This window comes from Argiope bruennichi, chromosome X1, assembly GCF_947563725.1.
Source record: "Argiope bruennichi chromosome X1, qqArgBrue1.1, whole genome shotgun sequence".
NCBI lineage: Eukaryota > Metazoa > Arthropoda > Arachnida > Araneae > Araneidae > Argiope > Argiope bruennichi.
In genome coordinates this window covers 98275062-98289215 of record NC_079162.1, presented here as the reverse complement: position 1 = coordinate 98289215, position 14154 = coordinate 98275062, and positions in this window count along the sequence as shown.

Below are 14154 nucleotides of genomic sequence, written 5' to 3'. Positions count from 1 at the left end.
ATTATATTAATGAACGTATCGTTAAGTATTCGAAATTGTGTCAAACATCAGGCTAACTCTCGCCAAATATGACACTTTTAGATAACGTTTAAGATGTTGTAACCTCTTCTAAAACTGACCCTTATCAGTAACACAACCTCACTGTAAACGAGACAACTGATTGACAGTTTTATGATTCGTACGCAAAGTGTATTGTACGCAAAAGTCATACAACCAAAGCGGGCCCGTCCTGTTTTGGGGTAAAATGTGAAACACGATTCGTCAGACCATATTACTTTCTTCCACTTATCAATCGACAAGGTTTTGTGAATGTGACACGACTGTAGACGACGTTTACCATTAACATCTGTGACAAGTGGCTTGGGAATTGCTGCTCTGCTATAAATGTTCTGTTTATGAAGGTGTCTTCTAATTATAATCACTGACACTGGAGAATCCAGATGGGTATTGAGCTCTGCGGTCACTTTTGCTGCAGTTGTTCGTTTTTTAATTACAGTCCGCTTCAATACCCGATGGTCTCTTTCACTGAGCTTCTCTTTCCGCCCACTATTTTGCTTTGCCGAGCTTGTCTTGCCGCTTACGCTGTCGTGAGTTTAGACACCGTACCTCTTGAAATGCCTAAAAGTTGGAAAGTTGTTTCGGTCACACTTGCTCCAAGGAGACGGGCTCCTACAATTTAGCCTTTTTAAAAATCTGAGAGATCCGACATTTTTCGCTTTAAAAAAAAAAATCCAAGAATTTCTATAAAGCTAATACATACTACCAAAATATATACATTGATCTTTATAAAAAAAAAAAAAACTGGTGGCTATTATTATATTTTAATGCTTAAGAAGCACCTTCAAAATAGTTACTTTTATTCACAGGCGTTTCCATTATTTTGATAACCACCTGTATATCCATAATACAAGTTTTTTAGGGTAAACTTCCATTTTAGAACTTAGCAATATTTTATCGAAATGTGCGTAAAATTATTGAAGCCATAATTAATTCAAGATCAGTACCTCAGAGACTCCTTCATCTTTATGGACTTCTTGCAGAAAATGTTCCAGCTTTTGCAAGGGGAAAAAAAGGAAATGCTGAACAAGTAGTGCAGTGTTATGAGACATTGTTCAATATGTCTATAACAAAATCTTTCATTTGCTTCAACTATTTAGGTAAATTTAAGAGACGCTATAAAATTCAGCATAAAATTGAAAATCGCTTTCAATGTTGATGCATCATTCTATCTCATGTCCAAATCGAATTTTAATAAGTGAAACTTTTTGAGTTTGGAATAACAAATTCAAATAGCAAATATTTGTAACTAATAATAAAAAAATAATAAATAATAGAAGCTTGAGTAGATTAATCATCTTGCTTTAATTCACAATTCCGTAACCATTCAATTTAAGCACTTCTCAGATTTTGTTTGTCACATTTTTGGTTGTTGTATTCATAGGACTGATTGTGTTTTTTTAGTTCATTTAATATTAGGAAACAATAACAAAAAACGTCTAGCTAGAAGGTGTTTCTTACATTGCATGTTCAAAAAATTGAAAAAGGAAAGATCCATTCAATTTTCCTTTTTATATAATAACAAAACTGATCAATAAGTTCCTTGTTAAATTTTCTACTCTTTAGCTAGTTATTGATATTTTACATTGGATAAGAATCATTTAATTTTTTAACATCAAATTTCGAAAAAAAAAAACTTAGCACTATAAAAAATAATATTAATGATCAAAAAATAGATATTTGTTAGAGTAAATAGGACAAATTTCTATTAATTATAACTGTAATTAATTTATAAGAATTCTTTTCAATGTATAGAAATCAGATCTTGGAATGATTCTAATTGAAATGCTGTATAAAAACTTATCTCATATCCTTTAATTGTTGATTTACAGTGAAATGTTAGATACAGTCTGATTAATTTTATACCCTCTAAAATTAGAAAAATTCTTGATGCTGCTCTAAATTATTTACTTTTCTGTGAATAATCTACATTATTTGGAATCTGTTCTCTCATTTTTGAAGATAATCATATTATTCTATATCTCTATTTTCTATTTTACAGTAACTGCAAACTTTTCAAAGTACAAAATCAGCTTCTTTGTTAAAAAAAAAATTATATTTACGAAGCTATTTAAGTTTCTATCTTAAATAGGACCAAATTATAAACATTCATCATGTGTTTCATGAAAAATCGTTATTCATTAATATATTACGTAACATTATAATGAATTTAAATTAATAATTATTCTTTAACGCGCTCTCTGCCACGACTCATGCCTGATATTCGGGCCATCTATTTAATTAGATGCCCCCTTCTTTGCCCTCTCTTAATTATAGTAGAGAAGGGAGCATCTAATAAGATAGATGATTTGACACAATAACATATTATCTGTAACGCACAGTCAGTGGGCAGTGTGTTAAATCTGATTAAAAACCATGAACACCAGTTAAAATTTGAGAATATTTGAAGTAATTAGGAATGTTTAATAAAACGGAAAGTAATTGCAAAAAAATGGTTATTTTTATGATATTCATTTACTTCCCACAAGCACAAAACTTTCTCAAGGGAGACTAAATTCCTGCCTTTCATCCTTGAAAGCTTTGGAAGAAAACGCGGAATTTTCATGATCATTGCCACATTCAATTTCTCAGCGATGTGCATAGTGAGAAGTTTAAAGGAAGCTTCCGTAAGAAATCCTGAACGACGTATTAGTAGAAATTTAATTACAACCATAGAAGATACATAAATGGATATGCTGGATATAAAACGTTTTTAACGTATATATTTGTTGGCATCTTGAAAATCAATTTTCTTAAGTACATACAATTTTAAATACAAGCTTTCATGTAAACCTAATAGCAGCGATTTTGTGAGTGAACTTGCTTCCAATATTCATATTTCTAAGAAATTTAATTTCGTAGAATTAGTCGATATGAATTTCCATTTATACTAATATAATGGATTTATTCTTATATTTATCTCATCATTTGATTTAATTTTAAAAAATGACTTTTTACAGAAACAATTTATAAGAATTTTTATAATCTTTTCACAATGTAGAAAACTAAATTTATTTGGGGGAAAAAAAATTTTACACATGCAAGTTAAAAGTGTGAAGTGTTTATATAAATTTCCTTTCCTTTTTTAATAGTTCACAATTATTAGATCTCTTATTAAAAGCTATGATGTATCATTATAATTTGATGTTGTAATTTAATTGATTAAGTAAGATTGGTATAATGGTATACCATTAAAAATTTCTATATTTAATGCCTTTAAAGAATTTTCTTTAACTGCAGCTTTTATTTGCTTCTTTTGGTTACATTAAATTATTTAATTTTGTTCTAAAATTTGCTAGAAGACAGTTCTTTGACTTAAATACAGATGCAGTTTATCGGAGAAAATTTGATTCATATTTATATAATTTTACACTACAAATTGTCATAAAAGTGTTTTTATGGAAAACTATGTTCTCCAAACCATTTATTTAATCAAAAAAGAGCTGAAATATTTGTTGTAAATATTTCAAAGAGTTAATTTTTCTTGTGCCTAAGAACATATTTCAAAAATTAGTAAAAAGCATAGATTTAAAGTGTAAGATTTTTAATCCAATTTTAATCAAATTCTTTTTATAAATTTCTCAGACACTTTTAAGATTTTGGATGTTGAATTTGATAAATGTAACAGTGTTTCCATTTTATAAACTTAAAATGAATTTAATCATCTCTGATAGCTTACAGAAAGCATTTCCTTAACTTTTCGTAAAAATAATATCATATCACAATTAAACCTAATAGGATTGGCCGCAGTTAAAAACTGTTATATTGAAAATACAATAATTAGAACTAGATTTTTAATATAAAACGACTTATTGTGGATTTTCATAACTGCACAGAAATGGTATAAGGTTTGGCTTAGGTTTGCGTTTCTTAAACTGGTCTCATTTGCCCAATAATTTTTTCCATACGTTATCTTCATTACTACATCTTATATACACATCTAGGAAGAAGGCAGTTGGAAGCAATAATTTTCAGCAAATCTAGATTGATAATTTTTGCTTAAAACGTTTGATGAAGATATAGGAAAATAGTCTTTAAACACTCCTTCACTTTTCATCAACTAATATTTTTCTTATTGATTTTCTAACTTCTGGATCGTATTTTTTGGCTGAATAAAGGACACAAATAAAATTTATTACTGTTTTCCTCAAAGTTTAAAGCTATTATAACGTCTCGAAATGAGGTTATTGATCTCATAAATTAGATCTGTGAAGAGCCTTTGTTCCTAAGTACTTCTGCTCAGTTTGGGGTAGTTAGTAGCAAGGGGGAAAAAACAGATGTACCATTGGTGAGTCAGTTGAGTAGAAAAAGGATTGCTTATATGAGCATAAGGTGCAAATTGAAGCAGTTCTTTAGATTCAATTTAAGTTTTGGAATTAACTATGTAAGTTTAAGTGGCAAAGTCCATATAGTAGTAGAATAAAAAGGTGTAACTTCCACTGAACTGAGCATAGTTAATTTGTTCCTTGATTGTGATATTTTTATGAATTTACAGTTGATTAAAAAATTTTCTTGAAAGTTCTTTGATGTAATCATCAAACTTTGGTGTTTTAAGATCTACGTTTAAAATATGATTTCGAATAAAGCAGAGGGCATTCGTAATGATACGGAGCGTTTTATTTTGTAAAACTTGAACTTTGTTTCGGTTGGTTTTACCAGAAAGTCCCCAAATTTGAGCAGAATGAGTTAGGGTAGGTCTTAATACTTGTTAGTATAATAATATTTGATTCTTTAGTGAAAGGGGGGGGGGGTCTGCCAATGAGTGGGATAATGAGATGAACTTTAAACCAGAACTTTTTTTTTACTATTGTTGATAGGGCTTTTAAAAGTGAGTTTATTGTTTATGATCAATCCAAGATATTTCACTTCTTTTTCCCAAGACAGATTATCTTCAAAAAATGTGAGTGTAGGTAGGGGTTTCTTTACCTGCCCTTTCCCAATATGACAGCAAAGGTCTTTTCCATACTGATGGAAATACGCCCTTTCGTGCTCCAGATTTTAATGTTCACGAGTGCTTTTTGAAATATATTTGTGACAAAATTTGTAGTACTGCCTTCCATAAGGGTAGCAGTAATATCACCAAAGAAACAGTTTAGATATTCTTGAGGAAGTCAGCTGTAAAGATGTTATAAAGTAGAGGAGTAAGAATACTTTCTTGAGGCATCCCAGCTTTCATTTCACCTTTTGAAGAAAGGGTATTGTTTATTTTAACTTGAAATGTTCTTTTGTTAAGGAAATTGGTTATTATGTCGATGAAGTAGAAAGGTATTTTGAAATCTTTGAACTTGTAGATGAGACCATTATGCAACATTCCATCAAATGCCTTTCTTACATCAAGAAAAATCCCACCGATGTCTATTTTAATGTTAAAGCCACGTGTGATGACATTTGTGACCCTCAGAAATTCGTGAGCACATCCATGGGTTGGCCTAAAGCCATATTGCTCATCAGGTATGATATTAAGTTCTTTACATTGATCTTTGAGTCTGACAAGTATAATGTTCTCATAGATTTTTCTCATACTACTTAGTAGGCTAATTGGTCAGTAATTTAATGGAAATATTTTTTTTTTCTGGCTTTGGAAACATTAGCACATGCGCGATTTTCCATGCTGTTGGAAAATATTGATATTGCAAGCATTTGGTAATTATTTTGGTAATAAGAGAGGTTATTGGTAACAGTAGCGTTTGTAATAAGTACTTCTTATTTTATTCATAAATATGAGGAAGATTTTAATAAAAGATTCGTGACACTTTATAAACTACTTAATTTTTTCAGTAGAAGCCATGAAAATATTTTCATCTCGAGCAATGCGGGAATCAGAGAGTGCGCAATAACAATAATTCATCCAATAAGTAACTAAGTTTGAGAGTGGATCACTGAAAGATTATGCTGTCCATATTTTATGTGGTCACTAACGTTGAAGTACCCGGCACTCAGATGATGAAAGTTCGTTTGGAGAAAACGTAAGAATAAGAATATTTCAGCTGCATATGAATTTCGAATCCTAATTAAAGATATCGCCGAAATTACCAATCATTCTAGAATCTTCCTTTTTTGTTGCCAAAATCAACAAATTCATATCCAAATGGTCGACAAATTTGATTCCAAAGCCAGAGGTTATTGACCCGGCACCATCCAGCATTGGGAAGAGTTATCTGTAAACCTCACTTCTTACTATGAAACCAACTGCGTAGGCCAAGTGCATTTACCAACTGCAAATGCATTTCACTCTGCAGAATTAGATATAAGTTGAAAATTTTCATTATATCCGTTTAACTGAATTATTACTTCATTTAAAGGAAGTAGCCTCTAGTCGTCGAAGGTTCCTTGTCTTCAATAAATCTCTCAAGGCAATAAATAAATTCACTTGCTAATGTATAAATATATTCTGATTTCATTTTAAATGCCATTCTGATCTTTCACGTGAGTTTATAATGATATCTGATCTTATAATGATATACTTTGAGCAACATTAAATATTGTTTAATGAATAATTCTTTCATTAAAAGTTTGAAAGCATTCATTATTTGTTTAAATTCTCTAAATGTATTTCTGAAAATATCATGGATCCTACGAAAATAATTTTTAAAAATACAAGGATCTTTTGCATGAATTTAAAATTATGTACAATATACTTTATAAGCAGATGTTTGTACATTCAGCTTAGTAGATGCATAATAAAAAATTGTCTATTATTGTTTTTTTTAAGGTATATACTTTTTACATGCATTTTATTTCCTTCTTTACTCATGATAGAAGATGTATAGATAGTAGATATGTATCAAGAAATCGTAATATACCTATTTTAATCTAAAGCTAAAATTTATTGCATACTCTTTATTTTTTTATTGACTGACAGACTGTCTCGGCTTATGTGTACTCAAGACAGAATTGCTTTCAGATCTAGAAAAAATTAATATATTTCAATACCCCGTCTATAAACATGTTTACTACTTCTACCAAACATTTACATTTTCTCTATTAACCATCTACACTTTAATTTCGAGAATGTTATAGTTTCAGTCAATTTCTTTTGCTCGACAGACTGTGTAAATATTCATATTTGTTATCCTCAGTATTTCTTTGCTTTAAATTCCTAATCTTTTTTTTTATTTGTTTCTTTCATTCTTAATCCCATTAGGTGTAACTGACCATAGACACTTGCCATGTGCCGAATTTGTATGCTACAAGTCTGACATTTTATTCAATTGATAAAACATCGTCAAGTTAAATTCGCATAAAAATATAATAAAGACATTCACTGATTGCGTATAAATTATTCTGTTGCTAGATTATTGGTAGACTGAATTCAAAGGAAAATGCAAATGTTAAGAAAATAAAATCATTATGCATGCTTGAGAGTAATAAAGATGTAGGAAGCAATAAAAAACAACCCAAGCAGCAAGAGATGTCGCTAAATGGATTGGCCAACGATCGAAATGGTCGGATAAAACTTGCCTGTATTTCCGAGATGTCGGCATCGCGCCCGCTTGATATCGGATTCTGACTATATTTTTTTCTGTCGCCTCTTCATTGAGACGAACTCCCTCTGCTACTTTAAGAAAAAGATAGTTTCAAGTAACCGCCCCAGAGTCGGTGCGATATCCGAAAAGTCTCTTTTCCCAGGTGGCGCTATGCGAAATTATTTTAGGAATTTTCCACGAATCACCTTTCGTGCATTGGATTTTGGAATTCATCCAGAAACACGTGCTATCATTTCAAGAAATGAGGTAAGTGCAAATGATTTAATATTATATATTTGCAAATAGTATAGTATTTATTCTAAATCTATACTTATATAAAGCTCAATGTGTGTGTGTGTGTGTTGGCGCTCTACAGGCCAGACAGTTTGACCTACAGCTACCAAATTTGGTACATGTATACCTTAGAGGTCGGGAATGTGCACCTGGGGTCCCTTTTTTTGAATTTTTAATTATAATTTTAATTATTAATTAAAAACTAACTTTCGCGCCAAAAAATCTTTTCATTTTCCCCAACGCCAAATCAGTAAGGCTTCAGTTTTTTTTCACAACAGTAATGAGGCTAGGGTAAACATTTTTCGGCCGATTATTTCAAACGATTCTGTTTATTTCCTTAATGTTTTATGCATTTAAAATCCGTTGACAATTATCAACGGATAATTCTTGATCTAATTATTTTTAGGTTAGCTGCATGCTTTTGTAATTAAATTGTATTTATGTTAGTTATATATTTTTTGTATATGCTTATAGTTTTAAGTACATCGGTTTTTAAGTAGTTTTTTTAAACCTGTTTTCGACCGATTATTTTAAACGATTCATTTTATTTTCTTAGTGTTTGATGCATTTAAAATTAAACATTGTTAATCGATCTGCTCATGATGAATCTGAGAAAATTTTGTTGACAAATTCATGAGATATTACATAAATTAAGAAAGATATTCTTTAGTGCCCATAAAGTTTAAACACTCAGACTCTGTTATCAGTAATCATATTATAAAAAAAAATGCCTTGTGTCAGTAAAAAATATTATATTAATTGCAGATTCATCCTTTCCACTTTAATTTAAAGCATAAATTCTATGAGAGCTAACAGAAAATTAGAGAGATGCATATTACGTAATGACTGAAGGCCTTTATAATATTATGAGTGAATTATATGACTATCAAAATTTGAAGTTTTAAAATATTTTGATGAAGAATTTATTAAAGTAGGAATTGCGTAAAATATTTAATTATTAAAATTTAAACGAACATTAAGATCGGCGAACCGGTTGGTCGCCAAAGACGGCTAGTAGTGAATAAAAAAGATTAATTTTGTTAAAGCCGTTCGAACTTGTTGATTACCTGAAAAGTGGAGTTGCAGGTGATATTATTAACGTTAGGTGTAGGTGGCCATAAAGCGGAATAAATATTTAAGTTAACGATCCAATGTTAATCTCTCTATTTCATTGTGTTGAAACTTAGTTTGTTAATTGAGTTATCGCAATTCTTTTCTTGTTCGTATTTTTTCAAGTGATTTTAATTTTAATTCTTGTTAGCTTTTTATTAAGCGAGTTCTTAAACGATTGCAGTTATTTTTCCTTTTCATTTACAATTTCTTTCCTTTTGTTAACAATAATTTCAAATATTCAAATGACAGAAGATTTCAAAAGTAGGAAATTACTTTTATATTTTGGTTTTGCAATAATATTTGTGTAATTTTTTTTTTTTTTTTTTTTTTTTTTTTTTGACATGAAGCTAGAAAAAAACTTAGCAGAATATATTTATTGTAAACTTTGAAAAAAAATTCTTTCACACTTGCGATTATATCGATATACTTGAATGCTCTTATATGAATAGTTCATAATTATTTCACATTTATAAAATGGTAACATAAATTTTAGTCCCATTAGCTTGAATTATTTTTATTTTTTCTCTATTATCCTAACTATTATTATGAAATTTACTTACACAGTTCAATACCAGATCGAAAACATTATCATGCTCATGAAGTTTCATAAGACTTTTGCTTGTTAATTACACATTTCCAATTGTCAACAAATATTTTATTTGTAGTTTTAAACGAAGTGAAAGTTCAATCATTATTCTAATTAGGAAATATGTTTTATAGGTTCATCAAATCTGGCCAAAAAGAGAAGATGAACCTGAAGAAAAGAAATGTGAAATTATCTTCGTAGATGCATATTGCACAAGAGTGTCAAGAGAAAGAGGCGTTTCATTAAATTTAGTTTAATCATTAACTAGATTGTAGTTATAGAATTCTCACAGTGAAATAAATAAAATAAATTTCCAATTCGTTACCGAGGAAGTAAAAATTTGATGAATAAAAAGACGATTAATTTTAGAACTATTATTCATTGAATTCTGAATTAGGAAAATCAACTCTATGACCTCTTATGCATAATATTAAATTTCCCTAATATTTCCACTCGCAGGTAATCGAAATACTCAAGGAAAACATTTTTTTTTTTTTTTATAACATATGATAACATCTTAGCCGAAAAACAAAGAATAGTCGAAAAAAATGCAACGTCTTATTCACTTGCCAGCTTATTGATTATTCTGCAAATCCTTGTCGAATATGTTGCAAAACTAGCGCAAATTAATAGTCTGACGAATGACATTTCAATCAAATGTCTGAAAATCTGCTGACTTAATGTCTTCTGTATTTATCACGTTTGTTTCATATTTGGACGACCAAAAATAACCGACAAAATGCGCCAGTCATCTTCTCGATATCTTACTCTTCTGTCGACTTGTCGCTTGTATTGCCTAAAGTATCGCAAATTATAAGCTGAATGAATGACATTTCAATCAGATTTCTGAAATTCTGCGAATTGCATATCTTCGACATCTATCGTATTCAGTTCTTAGATGAAAAATTGTTCGCAAAATGAACACCTTACTGACCTGCCACCCTATCAATTAGTTTGTCAAAAATTGTCAAACTGTTTTAACAGTTACTTGGATATTTCGATAGTTTACAATATAATAACATTAAAGTGGCTTTAAAATTATCATATTCGATAATGTGCAGTTCTTCACGACTAGCCTGAATTGCACATTCAATCAACCCCACCGACGGCGGGGGGACATTTGCTCCCCTGCTAACGCCGCCTCTGAGGTGTGCAGCTTTGGTTAGATCTTAAATAGATTTAAAAGCTTTACATTTAATTTACTAAACTTAGGTCATGATAGTACAGCTGTGAGCTACAAAGATGCAATGAGGTTCGGATAAAATAGAAGTAAAAAAAATACCTTGCAGTTTGAGGTATGCGAGAGTGCATACGAATTTACATTTCTTTCTTACTGTCTTCATGAATGGAGTTGGAGAACAATTTGAGTTACACTGCATATTTTCGAGGTTTCTGTATTTTTACACCAGAATAATTGGGAAGATGATGAAGCTTAGGAAATATAACTTATATAATAAATAAGAACTTTTTTTCTTCCAAGAATGTAAATTATCACCCTTTTTTAATACATTTTGAATAAAAGATAGCAAAAGCAAGAAAAAATATGGAAGACGATATATATTGATAAATTGTATATTATCTGGAAACTAAGTTATTTAGTATAAGGAAATAATATTGAGAAACTAAATTGTATGATGTAGGGAAAATACATCGCATAATTGAGAAAAACTATATTGTTCAATCTAGAAAAACTATGTGTAAAATATTGGGAAACTGTATTGCATAATATTGAACAGCAGTTTTACATTTAAGACTGTTTTAATATAGTAAAACTGCATTTATTAAATTTTACAATATTATACAACACAGTATGCTACTAGGGTAAGAAATGAGTAGATTTTTCTACACAATCCTTATCTGTCAATGTAGAGATGTTAACTGTGCTTTGCATTTTCACATCAATATTTCGATACAAAAATTTGTTTACGTATGGACTATTTAATAAATTGATAGGTTAAGAATTTGGGCAATTTATTATTTCGATTTCCAAACTTTAGTTTTTTAACTGCTCTCCTTCTGTACTTTCTAAGTAAATTTTACCCAAATAAAGCAAAATGACTGGGAAAAAAGCTTTTTTTCAGATGGATAAAGAACTGTATTTTTTGTTAAATCTAAAGTAAGAACGATGTTGTTACAAAGGATTGCCTTTTTTTTATTTCGGGACAAAAGCCAGTACTGAGGAAGCTGCACCAAACGCATCTTAGTATAATGAACAAATCCTAAATAAGTCTTGATACAAAAGAACAGTAAAAAATAAAGAAAAGATGTAATTAGAAATTAAATATTCTGCATGAAACTAATGCCGCGACCAAAACGTTGGTATGGAAAGGTTTGCCAAGAGATTGTTATACAGGAAAATACCTAGTTCAATTATTAGCATTCCAGCCCACCATGTGATATGACACACAGGAAAACCTGATTTTTTCCTTCATATTGAATACATTTTAAGAATATTTCTACACTACAAAGAAAGTTTTAATGTTCAACTCTGGGAGGAAAAAAACATTTCTTGTTAAAAAACAAAAGCCTTGTACTTTCAAAAGGAAATTAAAACCTTCCCATGAATAAATATCAAAATTTGCATATTATTGTGACTTGTATCCTTGTTTACATTCATGTTCATAAATTAAGAATAATTCAGAATCTCACAGAAATCGAACTCGAAAGTAAAACTTCCAATTGTAGAATTATCACAACATCTTCAAGAATAATATGCAAATTATAGGATGCCACCAAATAACGCCGATAGCACGTCACAATGACGAGAGTGTAAGAGGGGTATATAAAAAATGATGGCTAAGAAGTAAAATTATTCATAAGCGTTCTGTCAGCCGCACAATGCCATAACCAAATACGTATCACATAAAGCACGCATGTGGATGATTTTTTACGTGTTTGAATTATCGGCCGTCTGGAATGTGGGTGTACTTAGATGGAAGTATCCGAAGAACTAGATATCGAAAAAAGTGTAAGCTCTAAGCTTTGGCAACGATTCCAAGATGATGGAAAGGTCAGTAAACGTTACAGTTTTAGTCGTCCCCGAGTTACAAGATAAAACGACGACCTGTATTAGGCAGTAACTGCCAAAAAAAGCAGACGGAGCACAACATTACACTTCTTTCGTCAGCTATTTTCAGCCACAGGTACGACAGGTACACACACACATAAAAAAAAATGTTTATTTTAAAATATTCAAAATAAAAATATATTGGAAATTATCAAAATGCTAATGCAATCAAAATAATTTCTTTCGTGCTTTTCCAATTTATAAGTAATAGCCGGCTGTCAGTATGTAAAATATAATAGAAGATACTGATGGAAATACAAGGCACTAACATCATTTTCATCTGATCTAATTTGTTCTTAAAATACAAAAACTGCCGATTATTAAAAAATAAATTAAAAAACAATAATACAAGGCAAAATATTTATTTCACTTCTCAAAAATGTAGCTGTATTGCTAAATTGAATACATAAATTATTAAAATGTATTAAGTAATGAATGTTTCTAATTATATTCAAGTTTACAGATAACATATATGTCTTGCAAAACTGGAAAACATTGGTAAACACTGATTAACAACATACAGTTAAAAACAACATCACATACAAAAAACAAATTCTTTTAGTAACATTCGTTTCATGAAGCAACATTTTTCTCTCTCAAAAAGTACAACTGATTTCTGTTTACAGAAATATTAAATTGAATTCTTACATTAATCTGATGCTATGAAAAAACAATCTTTTAGAAATTTGTCAAATTAGACTGCAGAAAAAATAGCACAACAAAATATTTATTTCACTTTACAACAGTAGTACTGTATTTTTAAACTAATTATATATATATATATATATATATATATATATATATATATATATATATATATATATATAATTTCTTGATCAGAAGGCAGGTTCGAAGACATAGAAGACACAATTTTACATTTTGAAATTCATTTTAATCCATCCCGGGAAGGCTATTTATTTACAAGTAGGCGCGGACAGAACACGTCCAAAAAAGCGCGAAACAAAAGCAGAAGTAAGGAAGGAACGAAACAAATGATCACTAGTCTTATATAATACGGGATTTCCGGCGACGTGTCAATTGAATGCTCGTGTTAACCTTGAAAAGGGCACCACCGAAAGAGTCACTTTCACTAGGCACGTGGAACTGATGGCGCATCAGTTTTACAAAGCTTCAGTTGAATTAATTAAACAGAAAGTGGAATTGGATCAGGAAATAAGAGAATGAAATTACTATGGGCTAAATTAAGATAAAGCTTTGGAAATCAATTTGGTTTAAATCAAGAGTTTAAAATATCATTACACACACACATATATATATATACACAGAAAAAAAGAGAAAAAGCAGAATGTTTGTTATCAAAATAATGGAAACACCCGTGAATAAAAGTGACATTTTTGAATGTCCTTCGTAAGCAATAAAACAGCCAAAACTTATATTATATATATATATATATATATATATATATATATATAGCAACGTATACTTTCTGGTAGTATGTGTTGGCTTCATTGAAATTCTGTAATTCTTGGATTTTTATTTTATTTTTTCAAAAGCATAGAATGTAGGATCTCTCAGATTTTCAGAGACCAAATTGTACTAGCCCATCTAGC